This window comes from Phacochoerus africanus, chromosome 11 (assembly GCF_016906955.1).
Source record: "Phacochoerus africanus isolate WHEZ1 chromosome 11, ROS_Pafr_v1, whole genome shotgun sequence".
NCBI classification, from domain to species: Eukaryota; Metazoa; Chordata; class Mammalia; order Artiodactyla; family Suidae; genus Phacochoerus; species Phacochoerus africanus.
The window spans coordinates 34,882,292-34,903,902 of NC_062554.1; positions in this window are offsets into that span (position 1 = coordinate 34,882,292).

Below are 21,611 nucleotides of genomic sequence, written 5' to 3' on the forward strand. Positions count from 1 at the left end.
TCCTTTGTCATAGACTACTTGACCATGTGTGTGGGTTTACTTCTATGATCTCTACCCTGTTTCACTGATCTATATATTTGTTTTGGTGCCAGTACCACACTGTTTTGATGATTGTAGCTTTGAAGTTTTATCTGAAGCCAGGGATCCTGATTCCTCTAGCTATTTTTCTTTCTCTAAATTGCTTTGGCTGTTTGAGATCTTTTGTGTTTCCATACAAAGTATAGCATTTTTTGTTCTAGTCCACTGAAAAATGCCATTGGTAATTTAATGGATTGCACTGAATCTATACATTTCCTTGAGTAGTATAGTCATTTTGATGATCTTGATTCTTCCAAAGAACATGGTAAATCCATAAATTTGTTTGTGTCATCTTTGATGACTTTCAACAGTGTCTAGAGTACAGGTCTTTTGCCCTCTTGGGTAGGTTTATTCCTAGGTATTTTGTTATCATTTTTGTTGTGATGGTAAATAAGATTGTTTCCTTAATTTCTCTTTCTGATCTTTAGTTATTAGTGTATAGAAATGTGAGAGATTCATATGTATTAAATTTGTATCCTACAACTTTAAGGAAGCCGGAGTTCCCATTGTGGCTCAGTGGGTTAACAACCCAATGTAGTTTTCATGAGGATGCAGGTCTGATGACTGTCCTGGCTCAGTGGGTCAAGGATCTGGTATTGCCACAAGCTACAGTGTAGATCCCAGATGTGGCTCAGAGCTGGTGTTGCTGTGGCTATGGTTTAGGCCAGCAGCTGCACCTCTGCTTCAATTCCTAGCCTGGGAATTTTTTTTTAATTTAATGGTTTTTATTTTTTTCCATTATAGCATGTTTACAGTGTTCTGTCATTTTTCTACTGTACAGCAAGGTGACCCAGTCACAATACACATGTATATTCCTTTTTCTCACATTATCATGCTCCATCATAAGCGACTAGATGTATTTCCCAGTGCTAGCCTGGGAACTTTTATATGCTGCAGGTGCGGCCCTAAAAAAAAAAAAAAAAAAAGATATGGAGCAATAGAATCTCTCATTCACTTCTGTTCACTCTGGTGATAATGCAAAACAGCCACTTGGGAGATAAATTAGCAGTTTCTTACAAAGCTAATCCTATTCTTACCATAAGATCCAACAATCCCACGTTTATATTTATCCAAATAAATTGAAAATGAGTCAAAGAATACAGTGTTTTAGTTAAGTAATTGAATAGATTCTAGACGGCTAACATAAAGCATGGTGACTATAATTAGCAATACTGTTTCCTGTACTTGAAAATTGTTAAGTGGCTAGATCTTAAGTGTTCTCAGCAAACACATACACACTACAGTAACTACGTGAGGTGATGGATATGTTAATTAGCTTGATTGTAGTGATTGCTTCAGAATGTTTACATATATCATTACATCAAGTTCTATATCTTAAATATGTAGTTTTCATTTGCCTATATACCAACAAAGCTGCAAAAAAACATGTCCAGCAAAACCCTGCACACAGATTTTTACAGCCCCTTTATTCATAATTGCCAGAACAATAATGGTAGATTCATGTCTCACATTTTTCAAAACCTGTAGCCTGTACAACACCAAAAGTGAACTCTAATACAAACTATAGACTTTAGTTGATGATGATGTGTCAATATACATTCATTGATTGTAACAAGTGTACAATTATGCTAAGGTAACTGATAGTCCAGTAGGTTATACATGCATGGGTACAAGGAGTATGTGGAATTCTACTCTGCTCAATTATACCGTGAACCCAACAGCGTTCTAGAAATAAAATCTCTCTTAGAAAAAGGATTAAAAATTTAGATGCATGTTTTCTAGATTATTATACTAATGGGCTCTATATTTTCTTTAAAAGTGATGAGTTGATTTTTTTAGATTTCATTTATTTTTATTTAATTTTTTTGTTTGTTTTTTAATTGTAGTTAATTTACAATGTTTCTTCAATTTCCATTGTACAGCAAAGTGACCCAACCACACACAGTTCCCTCTGAAGCACAGTAGGCCCCCTTTTCCCATCTATTCTAAATATAGCAGCGTGCATCCTAAAACCTCTAACTGCCCATCCATCCCACTCCCTCCCTCCTCCCACTTGGCAACCATACGTCTGTTCTCCATGTACATGATGTTTCTGTCTTGTAGATAGGATCATCTGTGCCATAGTTTAGAGTCCACATACAAGTGTTATCATATGGTATTTCTCTTTCTCTTTCTGACTTACTTCACTGAGTATGAGAATCTCTAGTTACATCCATGTTGCTGCAAATGGCATTATTTTTTCTTTTTTATGGCTGAAAAGTATCCCATTGTATACATGTACCACATCTTCTTAATCCATTCATCTACTGATGGACATTTGTTTCCAGGTCTTGGCTATTGTGAATAGTGCTGTGATGAACATAGGGGTGCATGTATCTTTTTGAATGAATGCTTTGTCCACATATATGCCCAGAAGTAGGATTGTTGGATCATACGGTAATTCTATATTTAGTTTTATGAGGCACCTCCATACTGTTTTCCATTGTGGTTGTACCAGTTTACATTCTCACCGAGAGTTAAGGAGGGTACTCTTTTCTCCACACCCTCTCCGGCAATTGTTATTTGTCGACTTGTTAATGACAGCCATTCTGACCAGTGTGAGGTGGTACCTCATTGTAGTTTTGATTTGCATTTCTCTAATAATTAGTGATGATGAGCATTTTTTCATGTGCCATTGGCCATAAACATGTCTTTTTTTGAAAAACATATATTTAGGTCTTCTGCCTATTATCCATTTGGGTTTTTCTGGGCTTTTTGTTGTTGTTGAGTTGTATGAGTTGTTTGTCTAATTTGGAGATTTAGCCCTTGTCTGTTGCATCATTTGCAAAGATTTTCTTCCATTCTGTGGATTTTGTTTTCATTTAGAATATATAAGTGCAATTGATTTCTCTGTATTAATTTTGTATCCTGTAACTTTGCCAAATTCATTGATGAGTTCTAACAGTTTTCTGGCAGTGTCTTTGGGATTTTCTAGGTAAATTATCATGTCATCTTCAAACAGTGATAGTTTTACTTCTTTTCCATTTGGATTCCTTTCATTTCTTTTCCATCTCTGATTGCCATGGCTAGGTCTTCCAAAACTATGTGGAATAATAGAGGTGAAAGTGGATGTTTTTGTCTTGTTCCTGATGTTAGTGGAAGTGTTTTCAGTTTTTCACCTTTGAGAATGATGTTAGCTGGAGGTTTTCATATATGACCTTTGTTATTTTGCAGTATGTTCTCTCTATGCCCACTCTCTGGACAGTTTTTGTCAGAAACAGGTGTTGAATTTTGTCAAAAGCCTTTTGTGCATCTATTGAGGTGATCATATGGTTTTTACTTTTCTGTTTGTTGATGTGGTGTATGTATCACATTGATTGATTTTGGATATTCAAGAATCTTCTCATACCTGGGATAAATCCCACTTGATAATGGTATATGATCTTTTTTTAATATATACTGGGATTCAGTTTGCTAGTATTTTGCTGAGGATTTTTGCATCTATGGTCGTCAGTGATATTAGCCTATAATTTTCTCTTTTTGTGGTATCCTTCTCTGATTTTTGTATCAGAGTGGTGGTGGCCTCATAGAATGATCTTGGGAATGTCCCTTCCTCTGCTATTTTTTGAAAGAATTTCAGAATAGGTGTTAACTCTTTTTTGAAGGTTTGATAGAATTCACCTGTGTAGCCATCAGTTCCTGGACTTTTGTTTTTTGGAAATTTTTAAATCTCATTTTCAATTTCAATACTTGTGATTGGTCCATTCATATTTTTTAATTTCTTCCTATTTCAGTCTTCATAGGTTGTACCTTTTTAAGAATCTGTCGATTTTTTCTAGGTTGCCCATTTTATTGGCATAAAGTTGCTTATAGCAGGCTCTTATGATCCTTTGTATTTCTATGGAGTCAGTTGCAATTTATCCTTTTTCATTCCTTATTTTATTGATTTCAGCCCTCTCCCTTTTTTTCTTGATGAGTCTGGCTAGCGTTTTATCAGTTTTGTTGATCTTTTCAAAGAAACAACTTTTGGTTTCATCGATCTTCTCTATTGCTTTCCTTATCTCTATTTCATTGATTTCTGCTCTGATTTTTATGATTTCTCTCCTGCTAATTTTGGGCTTTGTCTATTCTTCCTTCTCTAATTTTTTAGGTATAAGTTTAGGTTGTTTATTTGAGTTTTCCTGATTTCGTTTTTATACCAGTTCTTTAAAATGTTTGAAAAACCTGTCCCAATTATTAGGATATGACAGCATTTCAATTTCAAACAACATCTAGCTTTAAAAAATTAATTGTCCCCAAATTTTGGAAATATTGTGACTCCAAATGTTTTAATGATTTTTTTAATTTTACCTAGTTATGTGGCTATCTTATGTGTAGAAAATAATGTAAAATTTCAAACAACATAGGCTTTTTGCCTAAAAGGAAGTAACAGTAAGTAAAATGACTTTGAAAACCATGAGAGAAAAACTTCTATGTTTTTTATATAGGAAATTGAAATGAGGACATAAGAAGTGAAATTATTTTATAACAAAAAGAGCAGGTTGAAAACAAATTTGTTCAGGAAGCACCATGCATTATCACAAACACTGCTAACCCTCACTTCTCAAAAATAGGATAACATAATTCTATGTACTATGGATAGCAATAGCACATTTATTTATCTTATCATTTTCTTCAAAGCTTCTGACATTTTCATTTTCTAGCCTAGGTTAGCAAATCCTTCTAAATGCTTTTTTTTTTACCCAATTTCTGTTCTAAGTTTAAGTAAAAATTGGTTTAAAGCATTCTTTTTCACCATTCCCCATTCAATTATTATATCTAAATGAACTGAGTGGCATTTCTTATGTTTGTAAAATTTCCTTATACATACTTCTAGAACCAATGTAAGTTTTGCCTAGCCAAATTTTATTCCCTTTGTAATTGCAGCACTATTCACAATAGCTAAGACATAGGAACAATCCAAATGTCCATCAACAGATGATTGGATTAGGAAGATGTGGTATATATATACAATGGAATACTACTCAGCCATAAAAAAGAACAAAATAATGCCATTTGCAACAACATGGATGGAACTAGAGACTCTCATATTGAGTAAAGTAATTTCATTTTTTCACCAGTTTTAATCATGTTTCTAATTACCTGTTAAAGTATTTTTATGATGGATGCTTAAAATTTCTTGTCAGGTAATTCTAAAATCGTGTGATCTCCATATTGACATCTGTTGATTGTCTTTTGTCACTAACGTGGAAATGTTTTGGTTCCTAGTATGATGAGTTTTTTATTGAAACATGGACATTTTTGATATTATGTTATGAAACTACAGATTTTATTTAAACCTTATGTTTTAACAGGCTTCCTCTGATACTTCCCAGTGAAAGAGTCCTGCTATTTTTGTCTGGTGGGAGTTGAAGTCCAGATTTCCCAATCAGTTTCTATTGACAGTGGGGGTTAAGGGTGCTTCTCTTACTACTGGGTGGTGATGGAAGTTTAGGTCACACTGATGCAAACCTGACTGGGAAGAGGAAAGGCACCTTGTTACTTCTCCTTACCTACATGGCCTTCACCGACCAACAGTTCAGGTTGTAGCTTTCTTATTATATATGGGTAGTGAAAGGCCCAATTTTACACTAGGTTTCTTCAGACATCATTCAGTAAGGAGTGGTAGGTGACTCCTTCTGGTAGAGTCAAGTGACGTTGAAAGTTGAGGCTTTCCATATGGTCTCCACTGACACCACCTTAGAATAAGGCTAGGCAGGCATGAAATTCCTGGCTCTTCATACTTCTCTCCTTAACAACATCCTGTGGCAGGAGATTCCTGTAAAACCCTCAAGGGTAAAAATGTAGGTTTTCACTTGGCCTTTGCTAGAGGGAATGTTTTCCATAGTGTTTGTCTGGAGTAGAATGACTATTATTTAAAAATTTTCTGTTTTATCAGGCTGCCCTTTTTTCTGGTCCTTTGGCTAAATAGAGGAAGCTTTTCTTGGGGTTTTTTGCTTTGTGCCTATTAAGATGCTGTAGTACCAGCTTCTCCCAGATATAGTCTGGTGTATATAAGGCACAATAAAGTACCCTCTTCATAACTATATGACTTTTTTTCCCTTTATCCCTTTTGAGGAATATTTTCCTGGCAGAGAGGCTCATTTGCACAGTCTTTTAAAGGACTCTGAGTTACATGCACTAAAGCAAAAAAAAAAAATTGTTAAAGCTGGAAACCTATGCAGAGATGTAATTTTTATGCTTTTTCTCCTTAGGAATTGGTGACATCCAGTTTTTGCAGATATCACATAAATATCTTATTAATTGCTTTCAGTTACATGAATAAAATATATTGAAATTTAGCAATTAAAAACCACTGTGAAGATTGTATACTAAACAGTTTTTATTCATGCTACATTTAGAGAGGAGTCACAATTCTATGGGGATTAGATCTTAGATTTTCCTTGAATAAGCAAAAAAGCATGCAAGCAGTCATAAATGTCTTTAAATATGCTGTAACTGTCTATAAAATGGCACAGTGTATATCTCCCTAATTATTCACATGCATTGTAAAACTGGAAAACAATGGAGTGAAGCTAAAATAAAGAACAAAAAAATCCATATGAAGTCTAGACAAAGGAGCCATTTTGTTTTTAAGAGAATTGTGGCCTAGCTATGATCTTGAGATGAAAGGGAAATTTTTTTCTCTCTGTCTTACTGTTAAAAAAATACATAACTTAATAAACTGCACTAATTATTTTTAGATGTAAAGATTAAATGAGATAATGAACCAACTTCTTAGGGACTGGATAAGTTGGGGGATTTTTCATTTGTTTGGTTGGTTTTGATTTTTTTCAGGGCTGCACCAGAGGCATATGGAAGTTCCCGGGTAAGAGTCAAATTGGAGCTCCAGCTGCCAGTCTACCTCACAGCCACAGCAATGCGGGATCCCAGCTACCTCTGAGACCTACACCACAGCTCAGAGCAACACCAGATCCCCAACACACTGAGCAAGGCGAGGGATTGAACCCACATCCTCATAGATACTAGTCAGATTTGTTTCTGCTGTGCCACAACAGGAACTCCCAGACTGGTTAACTTTTGTAATTAGTGTCAGGATTCCATACATATATTCTGGATTCAAGACACAGCTCAAAAGTTGAAATAAGATAAGGAGCTAATTCCTTTCAATGCCTTAAACTTTCTCTTAGTCCTTCCTAAGCTGGAAATACATATTTTTATGAAAGTGATTTACTTATTTATCTGTTTACTCAGGTATAAATATAGTCATTAATTTATATATTAATTATATTAAATATATATATAAGAATATATATATATATATATTTCACACATGTCATACAAATTTTATCTCAAGGAATTGACTCTGAATATAAGAACATTTTTCTGGTATCATCTGGTTAATATTTTCTTTCCTGTTCAATCTACCTAACAATATCCAACTATATAAAACACACTTTTAAGCTGTTGGCTGTAAAACTTCCTACTTACCATAATTTTACAAGCACTTATTTTAAATTTTGCCTCAGATGTAGTTCCATCCTTTCAACCTTGTGCTGCATCCATGTACATCTCAGGATCTTTCTGCTCAAATCAAGCCAGTAATACTCCAAGAAAATACCCCAACACCCAATATATGGCATATTGAATGACATGATCTTTTTAAAGGCAGAAAAAAATGACAGTTGGGGAGATTTCTTTATGATTTCGCGGATTACTCTAATGATCTAGCTAATAGGAAGATCTCCTGCAGCTCAGCAAGTTCAGGATCCAGAGTTGCCGCAACTGTTGGTGCAAGTTACACCTATAGGGTGGGTTTGATCCGTGGTCCAGGAACTTCCACATGCAGTGGGTACAAACAAGAAAGAAAGGAAGGAAGGAAGAAAAGAAGGAAGAAAGGAAGAAAGGAAGGAAGGAAGGAAGGAAGCAAGCAAGCAAGCAAGCAAGCCAGCCAGCCTAATGATCTAGGTAATGAATCCCCTTGTCAATTTTGTAAGTGCTTAACATTTAAACTTTGCTTATATACATTCACATAGTTAACTTCAGGCTGGTGGGCCACATGCTTTTTAATCTTTGAGAAACTGGAGCTCCTCTATGTGCCTTTAGAATCATACATGTACAAGAGACCTATTAAGATTAATAATAATGCAATCACTAGAAAATTTCACAAAGTGTGAAAAGGACAACTATATGTACCCAATGAAATTACATATTGTTGAAAATCACCTTATATACTCCCAGAACTGTATTTCTTCTATGAAAATAAAATGTAGCCCTTTTAATTATTAATTTATATTTCAAGTTTCAGCCCAGGAAATACTCTAGAAGCAGGAGATTACTTTTTTTAAATAAAGTCCTTTATCTTTGTTTAGTTAGTCCTACAAATAGTAAATTACTCATAGTACACATTATTCATACGCTGTCTGTCCAGAATAACCTACTTAGAAGAATGTGGGCAGAAAAGGTGGGTCAAGAGCACGTTCAAGAGAACACTGGCAGAGCAGTATTTATTTTCTTAGAGGTTTTTAATCAGTTAGTTATTAAAGTCACTTTGACCTCTCTCAGATATCTAGATACCTAGTTTTGCTCTCTTCTAAAAGTTTTAACAGTGTGTTTATTTTAAAAGTCAAATAAATAATATTTAAAACAAGAATATAAGAACATAACTGAACCAAAATGTTCTTTTAAAGAAGTTTTTATTCAGTTTGCTGGCAGGATGCTTCTAACCAAACAGAAATTCTATGCTTATCCTTTTCTAACAGTTGTACTTTGATTTCTTCAACTATTATTTTTGTTTGCCTAGAAATGCATAGCTAGTCACCTTTACATGAAGTATTTAAGAGAATTTTTTTTACAAAATATTATTCTTGTATGAACCATATTTTGATAATTAATATTTATGGGTGTAATGTTATAAGCATTTTACTTAAGGGCTACAGAGATATTTTCTAATTTAATTGTAAAAATAACACTGTGATATCATGAGCTTCCACATATTAATGTTAGAAGTAAGGAAATATTTTTTAAGTTGTGAGCAAAGGTTTATTGAAGTCACACAACTACCAGATGGCAGAGCTAGAATTAGAACTCAGGTATAACTCCAGAGCTTATGATTTTAACTACTCACACAGATAGCTTCTTAACATTTGTATTTTCCTTCAGATGAGTTATTTGAGGTAAAAGTTAACATTTTACCTATTAGTTAACGATTTTTTTTTTTTTTTTTGCTTTTTAGGGCTTCATGTGTGGCATATGGAAGTTCCCAGGCTAGAGGTCAAATCGGAGCTGCAGCTGCTGTCCTAAACCACAGCCACAGCAATGCCAGGTTCGAACTGCCTCTATGACCTACACTGCTGCCCATGGCAACACCAGATCCTCTAACCCATTGAGGGAGGCCAGAGATTGAACCCACATCCTCATGGATAGAGTCGAGTTCTTAACCTGCTGATCCACAGTGGGAGCTCCTAACATATTTTATTAAGATAATTCGTGGCCTTTTGCAAAGAGGACTAAAATAAGATTCATGGAAATTCCTCTGAACATCATTGCCTTAAGCCAACCAAATCTCAGAAAATGTGAATGATTCAACATGTGTCCTATAACTGAGGTCCAGAAATATCTCTGAGACTTCCAAATAGCTAATGATATGCATTCTCCAGCAGACAATGGATAATATTGTGATTCCAAGAGCCATATGGAAATAGAAAATTATGTGATAGTTTAGCTTAAGTTTTAAAAATGTTTTCAAAAAATAAAAATTATGATTCTGCTTATTCATCTATTATTATTCAGTGATATGTCTAAAGCTCTCCATAGAGTAACTATATTCTTATTTACTGTTCACGCTAAATGGAAAGGGATTTTCTGGCAGAAAAGCCATACAGTCTCATATAGTGCAAGGAACGATATGAAATCTTCACAGGATAGTCATTGGGAAGATGTGCATTATAGAAGCATATATTTCTGTAACTCTTGAGTAAGATAAATTGGGACCAATTAACAAATAACTCTTGTCAGGATCCTATTGTTATGAGGATTATTCAGTGTTCTTCCTGGATATCATTTGACTGGATACACAGATAACCAGTTGTGGTTTTCTGACTTCATGAGCAGAAAAGGAAAGTAGGAAGGGAAATTGTGTTGTATGATGCTGGTTGACTTTTAAATTACTTTTGAAACGAAACTCACTTTTGATGAAGACCTAATCTGAAATTAGTGCACAAAATGAAGGAATAGCATGTATGTTTAAAGAGAACTATAATTTGAAACTCAGAACATTTATAGTTAAGATTGTAGAGATTAGGAGAGTTACTTTCCTTACAAACTTAATTAAATGCAGAGAAAGGAAGTGCCCAGTGTTGAAAGGATAATTTAAGAGATAGCTAAACCTTTTGCTAGAAAAATCCCTGTCTTCTTTTGTTCACATGTTTGCATCACTTTAAATCAGATCAAGATTTTAAGGAACAGATAAAAGCAGCAATGAAAAAAATGTATCCATCAACCTTTGTTCCGAATTTTTCTTCGTCTTTGGAGGATGCCAACTTTAACATGCATATCATTTGAGCTAAATTATAAAAATTAAAGTGTTATGCTCACGATCATCTCAATAGATGCAGAGAAAGCATTTGACAAAGTCCAACATCCATTCATGATAAAAACTCTTACCAAAGTGGGTAGAGAGGGGACATACCTTAACATAATTAAAGCCATTTATGACAATCCACAGCAAATACAATACTCAATGGAGAAAAGCTGAAAGCCTTCCCACTAAAATCTGGAACAAGACAAGGATGCCCACTCTCACCATTGTTATTCAACATAGTGCTGAAAGTCCTAGCCACAGCAATCAGACAAATCAAAGAAATAAAAGGCATCCAAATAGGAAGAGAAGAGGTAAAACTGTCACTGTATGCAGATGACATGATACTACATAGAGAAAACCCCAAGAGCTCAAACCCAAAACTACTTGAACTGATCAACAAATTCAGCAAAGTAGCAGGATATAAGATTAACATTCAGAAATCAGTTGCATTTCTGTATACTAACAATGAAATATTAGAAAAGGAATACAAAAATACAATACCTTTTAAAATTGCACCCAAAAAAATCAAATACTGGGAATACACCTGACCAAGGAGGTAAAGGACTTATATGTTGAGAACTATAAAACATTAATCAAGGAAATTAAAGAAGATGTAAAGAAATAGAAAGATATTCCATGCTCCTGGGTTGGAAGAATTAATATTGTAAAAATGGCCATACTACCCAAAGCAATCTACGGATTCAATGCAATCCCTATCAAATTACCTATGATATTTTTCACAGAACTAGAACAAACAATCCAGAAATTTATATGGAACCACAAAAGACCCAGAATTGCCAGAGCAATCCTGAGGAACGAAAACCAAGCAGGAAGCATAACTCACCCAGACTTCAGGCAATATTACAAAGCCACAGTCATCAAGACAGTGTGGTACTGGTACCAAAACAGACATACAGACCAATGAAGCAGAATAGAGAACCCAGAAATAAACCCAGACACCTACGGTCAATTAGTCTTTGACAAAGGAGGCAGTATAAAATGGGAAAAAGAGTCTTTTCAGCAAGTGGTGCTGGGAAACCTGGACAGCTGCATGCAAATCAATGAAACTAGAACACACCCTCACACCATGCACGAAAATAAACTCAAAATGGCTTAAAGACTTAAATATAAGACAAGACACCATCAAACTCCTAGAAGAGGACATAGGCAAAACATTCTCTGACATCAACCTTATGAATATTTTCTCAGGTCAGTCTCCCAAAGCAACAGAAATAAAAGCAAAAATAAACCAATGGGACCTAATCAAACTGACAAGCTTTTGCACAGCAAAGGAAACCAAAAAGAAAACAAACGACGACTTACAAAATGGGAGAAAATAGTTACGAATGATGCAACTGACAAGGGCTTAATCTCTAGAATATACATGTAATTTATACAACTCAACAGCAAAAAAGCCAACAACCCAATTGAAAAATGGTCAAAGGACCCGAATAGACATTTTTCCAAGGAAGATGTGCAGATGGCCAACAAGCACATGAAAAAATGCTCAACATTACTGATTATTAGAGATTGCAAAATAAAACTACCATGAGATACCACCTCACACCAGTCAGAATGGCCATCATTAATAAGTCCACAAATAATAAATGCTGGAGGAGGGTGTGGAGAAAAGTGAACCCTCCTGCACTGTTGGTGGGAATGTAAGCTGGTACAACCACTATGGAGATCAGTATGGCAATACCTTAGATATCTATACATAGAATTACCATATGACCTAGAAATCCCACTCCTGGGCATATATCTGGACAAAACTTTCCTTAAAAAAGACACATGCACCTGCATGTTCATTGTAGCTCTATTCACAACAGCCAAGACATGGAAACAACCCAAATGTCCATCAACAGATGATTGGATTAGGAAGATGTGGTGTATACACACACAATAGAATACTACTCAGCCACAAAAAAGAACAAAATAATGCCATTTGCAGCGACATGGATGGAACTAGAGACTCTCATACTGAGTGAAGTCAGTCAGAAAGAGAAAGACAAACACCATGATATCACTTATATCTGGAATCTAATACGGCACAAATTAACCTTTCCACAGAAAAGAAAATCATGCATTTTGAGAACAGACTTGTGGTTGCCAAGGGGGAGGGAGAGGGAGTGGGGTAGTTGGGGAGCTTGGGTTTAATAGATACAAACTATTGCCTTTGGAATAGATTAGCACTGAGATCCTGCTGTGTAGCACTGGGAGCTATGTCCAGTCACTTATGATGGAGCATTATAATGTGAGAAAATAGAATGTGTAGATGTATGTGTAACTGGGTCACCATGCTGTACAGCAGAAAAAAAATTGTATTGAGGAAATAACTATTAAAAAATAACTACAAAAAATTAAAAAATAGATAAAAAATTAAAGTGTTATGCTAAAACAACCTACCTCATTATTGAAAACTTGGCATGTGAATGAGAACTGTTTAGAAGTACTATATATTGTTTAAGGCTTCAATAAACTTTAAAAATTATATTTACCCTAATAGCCATGGCAAGAAAAATGTATATATCATTCATAGCATTTTTTTCTTTTTCCATACTGCAGTATGAGAACACAAAAATATTATATTCTAATATTAAGTTCTATTAATTGCTCCACAATGCATTTATTACTGTTATCCAATCTTTAGAAAAAGCACACTGTGAACAGAACTCTTCTGAAGAACGAATAAGCAGAGCTCTGTCATTTAAGTAAGTTTCAAATACATCCCCAAGTATTTTTCCCATTTAGTACAATTTGACATTTATAAATCATTTTAGAATTTTATGTTTGCACATATGTTTCAATTTTTAATATTTGTTTTTCTAGCTTGTACCTTATTTTATGTATTTTGTAAACCAGGGGACTGAGAGTTTGCAGATCTGGGTCACCACTCCCATATCTGGGATACAACACAATGGCTTCTCTGTGCTTATAACAGACTGAATATACCAAGGAGTAACTAGTATACAGGAGGTACTCAACTAATGTTTGTGGAAATGGGAAAAATCTATGTATAAACTTGACACTGAATGCAATGCATTAGTTTTGAATTTTTCAATTCCTTTTGGAACAGTGCAATGATTCTTCATCTTTGTATTTCTTTTGCCCATCATTTCTCTTTATAATTCTAGCATTCACATAATTTCTCTCTGAGTCAATTCTGTCTTTGTTCATGTATTTCTATATAAGAATTTATAAACCTATTTTATACCTTTTAGTCTCCATCAATTCATTTCTTTAAGAATTCCTCTTTTTTCTTACTTGGTCTCACTGTGTATAACACATTCTTGCTTTGTAAATTTTACTTTACTTATATTTTTATTTTTTAATTTTTTAAATAAAAGACATTTTTAATTTTTGAAAAAAATTTTAAAAATTAATAATTTATTTTCATTTTTTTATTTAACTTTATCTCTTTACTTTACGGCTGCACCAGAAGCACATGGAAGTTCCTGGGCCAGGGATTGATTTGAGCCATAGCTCTGACCTACGTGGCAGCTGTGGCAATGCCAGATCTTTTAGCCCACTGCGCCAGGCTGGGAATTGCATTCTCACCTCAGCAGCCACCTCAGCCGCTGCAATCAGATTCTTAACCCAGGGCACCTTTGTGGGAACTGCCACAGTAACACATTCTTAACCCCTCTCCCTCTTTGAAAAATTGACTACATATGATGTGGATTTGAATCAAAAGTTAATATCCATGCAATTAAAAGTTCCTCCCTCTTATTTCTAGCTACAGCGGCTCTGTAGCTATGGTTCTAAATCTATGAGGAAATAGTAGAGAGAAAATGAAATGGAAATAGAGAAAGAGAAATGAATCAGCATGAAACAAAGAGAAAGCCATGAAAGAGAGATGTATTTAGAAGGGTAGGGCAAGTAGAGGGATCATGATAGTGAATGCACCAGAGAAATGGAAGATAAGCAGCAATCAGCTATACTTTAAAAAATTTATTGGGGTATAGTTGATTCACATTGTTGTATTAGCTTCAGGTTTATGGCAAAGTGAACCGTGTGTGTGTGTGTGTGTGTGTGTGTGTGTGTGTGTGTGTGTGTGTGTGTGTACCTTTTTACAGAACTTTGAGTAGCTCTCCCCGTGCTAAAATCAATTACATTTTTAAATTGAGGTTTTCCTGGGCTATGTCCTCTCTCATGTAAAAAACATTAATAAGGAACTTGGTAGGAAGATCCACAGGAAGAGAAGTGGATGATAGTTTCCTCTAGTTATATAATTCACCACTCAGCTTAATTATTAATGAGGTGGGTGATGGTCCTCAAAAAAAAATATGTATACACACACATACACATATATATATATATATTTGTATATTTGTATAATCCACATTCTAATCCATGAAAACTGAATGTGACCTTATTTGGAGAAAAAAAAAAAAAAAAGGATCTTTGCAAATGTAGTGAAGTTAATGATTTTGAGATTAAATCATTCTGAATTACCTTGTTGGGACATTAATCCAAAGGCAAATGTCCTTATAAGAGACAGAAGAAGAGAAAAAGACCATGTGAAAATGGAGGTAGAAATTTGTTATTCAATCACAAGCCAAGGAATACCTGGAATCACCAGAATCTGGAAGAGGCAAAGAAAGGTTCCATCCTAGAGACTTTGGAGGGAGCATGACCCTACCAACAGCTTGACTTTGTACTTCTGTTTATAGTTCTTTGAAGAGTAAATTTCTCTTGTTTTAAGTTACATTTGTGGTGATTTGTTACAACATGCTTAGGAAACAAATACATTACCTAGGCTGCTTCTCTAGAGATGAGTTATAAAGCAAAAAGGAAGCATATACGGAAACTGCCATATGCTGATACTAATAGTTTCATTTCTGATACTAATCTCTTAATTCTCCTTCCTGCCCACATTTCTATAAGAAGGGCTTCCTATTTGGGGAGATTCTATACCCCAACACTCACACGCACACAACACACACACCAGAAATAAAGTCCACAGTAGTGGACTAGAACAGAAATTGAGAAAGACTCTATAATCTAAAATAGGGACATCATTGCATCATCATTAAAGTCATTTGCTACGTATCAATTTAAAATGTCAACTTCTTAAAGACACCTTGTGCTCTGTTAAATCTGAAAGATTATTTATAAATGATGCGTGGATTCTTTATACACTAAAGTAAGTCACTTCATACATTTCTATTCAAAATGGGACATGATCATTAACACTATAAAAATAAGATGATGATAAACAATATTTGAATTCATAAAGGTAGGACTGAGAATGCCTCCCTATATTCTCTTTGGTTTATCTGCGACTTTTGTGACATTTGAGAGGGTTGCTGCTAAGTTCATTTTGAGCCTGACAAAATGTATTATGGTATCCAGACTATATTTTTAAAATGAATAAAATTGGAATTTTTGTTTGTCTCTTTCATTTTATGTTCAGGTTTATCCAGAATCAGCTTGGCTACAGCTGTAAGCAATGAAAAATATGCAGGAAGAATTAAAACCCTGGGAAATTGTTTTTAATCTCTAATAGATTGCAGCAGAGTTAAATTGCGAATTGGTCACAAGCGAAATCTTGTCATGCTGACTCATAAATTACTGAAACTGTTTTAGTTTGGGAAACAGATCTAATTAGTGATAAATTTTACTTTATGCTTTTTCCAAATAGCCAAATCTCACTGCTTATACTAAAGTAAAGCTTTTGATAACATTTCTTTCAATAAAAAATATATAAACACATTACTTTGGTTATAACTCAAAGCTAACAAAAGATATAAGGGAAACAAATGGCCTCACAAATACTTCCTTATCATGAAGTTACAAAGTCATATTCATAGATAATGGGAAGTGTGTCAAGATGTTCACTCTTATTCTCTGCTACTGTCTCTTGGACCCAGATCTTTTAGCTCTTTAGGGTGAGGAAAAATTCTAGTTTGCTACTGATATCCATAACTGACTATTTTTTATAAACTTCCAGAATGTATTTTTTTCAGATAGCAAGTTACATATCCTTAGAACTTACAGGAAGTGATTTGATGCTCATCTAGTACAGTTTCACTTAACAAATAGAGAAACTGGAGAGTTGGGGGGTTGAATTAATGCCTCTAAATCTAAATTCCAAAGTAGAATCCACCTTACCTAAATTAGCACTAATCTATAACTTCACCAAGATGTAGAGTATTGTAGCATTTTCCATGGCCTTGAAAATATGTGTATTTGCAAAAAGAAATTATCTATTTGAAAATATATATGAAAGCAAAATATTGGGGGAAAAAAAAGCAAAAGGTAAATAAACAAAATAGTGACACATTTTAGAAGTATTTCTTGGTAATTCAACAAAAAATTTATTTTCACCCCCTATTTTCCTGGTACCCACATAAGATTATGAGGCTCTCCTAATGAATAAGACATTGTTTCTTCCTTTAAGGAAAATAGTGTGGTATATACTGGTGAACAAACTATTTCGTAAACAGGCAGAGATAGAGGATGCTATGAGAGGAGGAAGAAAAACTAGTCATTTCATCCTTAAGAAATTAAGGAAGACAGCCTAGAGTTGGCAGCTATATTTAGTCTAGATGAATTGTAGAAGTTAGCTAAAGTAGGAAGCATTTTTGCAAAAGATAAAATATATGAAAATAAATCCATTGCATATGAAATGATATCAAGTTTACAAGTTTTTATTCAGTGGAATTAATAAGGGAAGAATGATGGGAGAAGAGGCAATAGAGATAGTGGCTAGTAATCATGGTTCTTTCATGCTGTTCTAAAAAGTGTGATCTTTACAGGATACAAGTAATGGGTAGCATTGAGTATTTAGAGTGAGGAAATAAAATTGCCAGCTTTGAATTTTAGATAGTTCATTCTAAAAGCAATCAAGATAAATTCAAAGGAAAAAAGTCTCAGGTAAACCTAAAAAACTAGATTAGAAGGAATGGGCTTAAAGTAAGGAGGAAAACTGGACATAAGTCAAAATTAAGTTGGGAAAAATTTATTTCTTTTTCTTTCTTTTTTCTTTTCTTTTTTTTTTTTTTTTTTTTTTTTTTGCTTTTTAAGGCCACACTTTGAAGCACATGGAAGTTCCCAGGCTAGGGGTCAAATTGGAGCCAAAGCTGCTGGCCTACACCATGGCAATGCAAGATTGGAGCTGCATCTTCAACCTACACCACAGCTTATGACAACGATGGATCCTTAACCCAGTGAATGAGGCTGGGGATCAAACACACATCCTTGTGCATACTAGTTAGGTTTGCTAACTTCTGAGCCATGAAGGGAACTCCTAGTTGGGAACAATTTAATGGATATGATAGTAAGAGAGGAAGGGAAAAATCTTGATTAATTTCCTTTTTAAAAAAACTTGAATAGGGAGTTCCTGTTGTGGGTCAGCAGCAACAAACCCAACTAGTATCTACAAAGATGCAGGTTCTATCCATGGCCTCACTCAGTGGGTTAAGGATCCAGCATTGCCATGAGCTGTGGTGTAGGTCACAGATGCAGCTTGGATCCCACATTGCTGTGGCTATGGTGTAGGTTGTTAGCTGCAGCTCTGATTCAACTCCTAGCCTGGGAACTTCCATATGCCTCAGGTGTGGCACAAAAAAGACAAAACAAAACAAAGAAACAAAAAAAAACAAACTTGAATAAATGAGTAGTGCCATCAACTGAACTGCACTGGACTGCAATACCACTGAGAAAGAACATTCCCTGGTATCTGAGATGGTGAACTCATTATTAAATATACTGAATTTGAGTTGCTTATGGGACACCCAAATTGAGATGGTTAGTAGGATTGAAATATCTATCACATAAGGGGTTATATGTATATTAAGCTTAAAAATTCAGTCAGGGAAACAGATTCAGAATTGAGGGTCATCATTATAAAATTGGTAGTACAAATAACTAGAGAAATGAGGTTATGCAAAATATAAAATGAGATTAGGACGAACTAAAATCAGAATTTCAGTGAACACCAAAGACCAGTGGAAAGGCGATGAAACTAGAAGACAGAAAGGAATATTATTTTTTTCACCACTCATAAATCAACCTTATTCTAATTGATATATTCCCACAAATAATCTCATACAAGTGATTGTGGGTTTGTTTGTTTGTTTGCCAAGCCCTTGGCATGCAGAAGCTACCAGGCCAGGGATTGAACCCACAACATCAGTGACTCAAGCCTCTGCATGACAATGCCATATTCTGAACCCATCATGCCACAAGGGAACTCCCCAAAGCTAGTGTTTTTAATACTTGGTTCAACTGTCAAATTCTCCAATGATATACCTTCTTTAATACATCCCCTTCGGTCTCCTTGAGGCGGGGCCAATTTCCAATATAAAAGAAAGTATTAAAAAAGCCACATGATTCATTGAGAACATAGACTATTCCTTTATGCAAATGAACTAAGTTTACACTTACAAAAAATAAGTATAAAGATGTAAGCATAAATCAATGACAATTTAAAATTGGTTTTTTTTTTTTTTCAATCCTACTGTATAGCACTAGGAACTATATCTAGCCACTTAGGATGGAGTATGATAATGTGAGAAAAAAGAATGTATACAGGTATGTGTAACCGGGTCACCTTGCTGTACAGTAGAAAATTGACAGAACACTGTAAACCCTCTATAATGGAAAAAATAAAATCACTATAAAATTAAATAAATAAAAGAATAAAATAAAATAAAATTTAGGCTTTTTTCTCTCCCCTCCAAAAAAATTGTATTCTCTCTGTATGTGTATGTGTGTGTGGATTTTTTTTTTTTTTTAATAAATCACCTACACTACATATGGGCTAATTACATTACTGATTGAGCCTGGCTCCCAGTTGTGGAAATTAAATAACAAAATGTATCATTTAAAAGGGTTCATAATGGAATCCTATAGCATAGTGATTTAGCCATAGGGATCTTTGATAAAATAGTCTAGATTCAAATATCAGAAATATCAATAAGCTCCACAAACTACAGTTTTAATCTCTGTAAACCTATTTTCAAACATGTAAAGTGGGGATACTGACAGTAACCAAGCTTGACTGTCTTGGTTTCAAGAAGTAATTCATACAAATAGGTTAGCACAATGCCTGGAATATGAGACACAGCTAATCACTGTTATCATTAATATTAGTAATAATATATGTGCGTAATATTTATGTAGATACTTAGTACTCTAGACCAGAAAGACTAGAAGTGAGGGCTAATATCTTTAGAAGTATATACCTAAAACCCAAGAACTTTAAAATCTGATTTGCTCAGTCTCACAAAATCACAGAAGCCTGTGTGATATGTTCCTACAAATTCTATCATCCTCTAGGATTAATTGTAAGAAGAAAAAGCCCATTTAGAAACCAACTTATACAGGCAGGGGAAGGGCAATAAAAATAGATTTCAAGACTATGATTTGGAACCAGGTGGCTTTCCTATTAAAGATGCTGCTGGGGAGAATGAAGTGACCCAGTCGTGTGAGACTCACCCAGGAGAAAAGGTCAAGGAGAGTGTTAGTAGAGTTTCTGAAATAGGCTGAAGAATTCAAACTGAATCAACCTATGCTGTAACGCTCTCATAACATTGGCCACTGCAAGAATTCCATGGAGTTTTGGGAAAAGGCTTGAAAGCAGCGGTGTGGGACAGTGAGTACCAAGGCACCTGCTTATGAACAACCAAAGCAGCCATCAAAATCTTCCACTGCTTTATATAGCCTCCCAACAGTTAAAAATGCTCTCGTCTTTCCTTTTCTGCTTTAAAAATGCAAGCACATCATCACTTACCATTGAAAATGCATGGTAAACCCATTAGAGGAGTAACATAAAATGAACAAAGGATTAGTCTTAACATTAGAATTACAGTGACCCTTATAAGTTTGTTAATTATTTTCCCTTCTGTAGATATTAGCAATGCCTTTTATCTACATTTGCATGTACATATGCTTACAACCCACTCATTTGTGTTGTCTGCATTTATAAACAATTACTTCATGACAGACCTCCTAAATAATTGAATCGTCTCACTCCAGAGAGTGCAAACCAACCTATTCACACTCTCTCCCACATGCCACTAAAATACACGAGAGAAAGAAAAAACGGATCAACTCAAAAATGTGATTCAGAAATCTAATTGTCAGTTCATTTCTGCTGCGTAAACTGAGATTTGTCTGGGCACCTTGCCATATTTTTATTCAATCTCTCTCCCTGTGTTTAGTTTTGATTTTCCATTTCCATCATTCAATGATGCTGATTTTGTTATAACTCAGAAACAAACTTGCATATGCTTCATTGTTTTTAAAACAACTAGGTTGTTTTTCTCTAGGGAAGGACTACAAGAAGCAAAAATTTAAATAGTATTTGGTTCTCATAATAACTGGGGAGTAAGAATACTGACCATGCTTATCAAAGGCTTAGAGATAAAAATTAATGTTTTCTTTCCGTACAACCATAAATGTCATCTCTAATTACCTATTTAATAAATATTTGCTAAGAATTCAATAAATTACTAGACCTTAAGGATTACTCAGTGAGCAAAATACTATCCATAATCTGTGTCAGCATCTAGGGGTTACCAATTAATAGTATATTCAACAGAAATATTTTGGTTACCCACTAAATGACTAGGTACAATGCTGGGATTCAAAGATAAAGTTACGTCATGCCTGTGTTCAAGGAGTCAATAGTGCTGGCAGACACTTAGAATGGTCCCTGGTAATTGCTATAATAACTTTATGCACAAGGTGACTGAAAACACAAGGGTGGAAACTTTAACCCAAATAATAGTTCAAAAACATTTTCTTAGAAGAGGCAATGCCTAGAATGTGTTCTAAAGCTGAATAAGAAATACAGATTTGAAGAGAAGATGGAATGTAGCACATGTGAGAGCCAGAGCTGAAGTAGAGCAGGACTCTTTGCTACACAATCCCTCAGCATGGCTGGTACATGAGGGTAAAGGTGAGGCTGGAGAAGGGATGTGGGAGCAAAAGGAGTTGGTCGACTCCTTCTCAAGGGGCTCCGCCGGGATGGAGAAGCTGAGAATCCTATTTTGAATAGCAC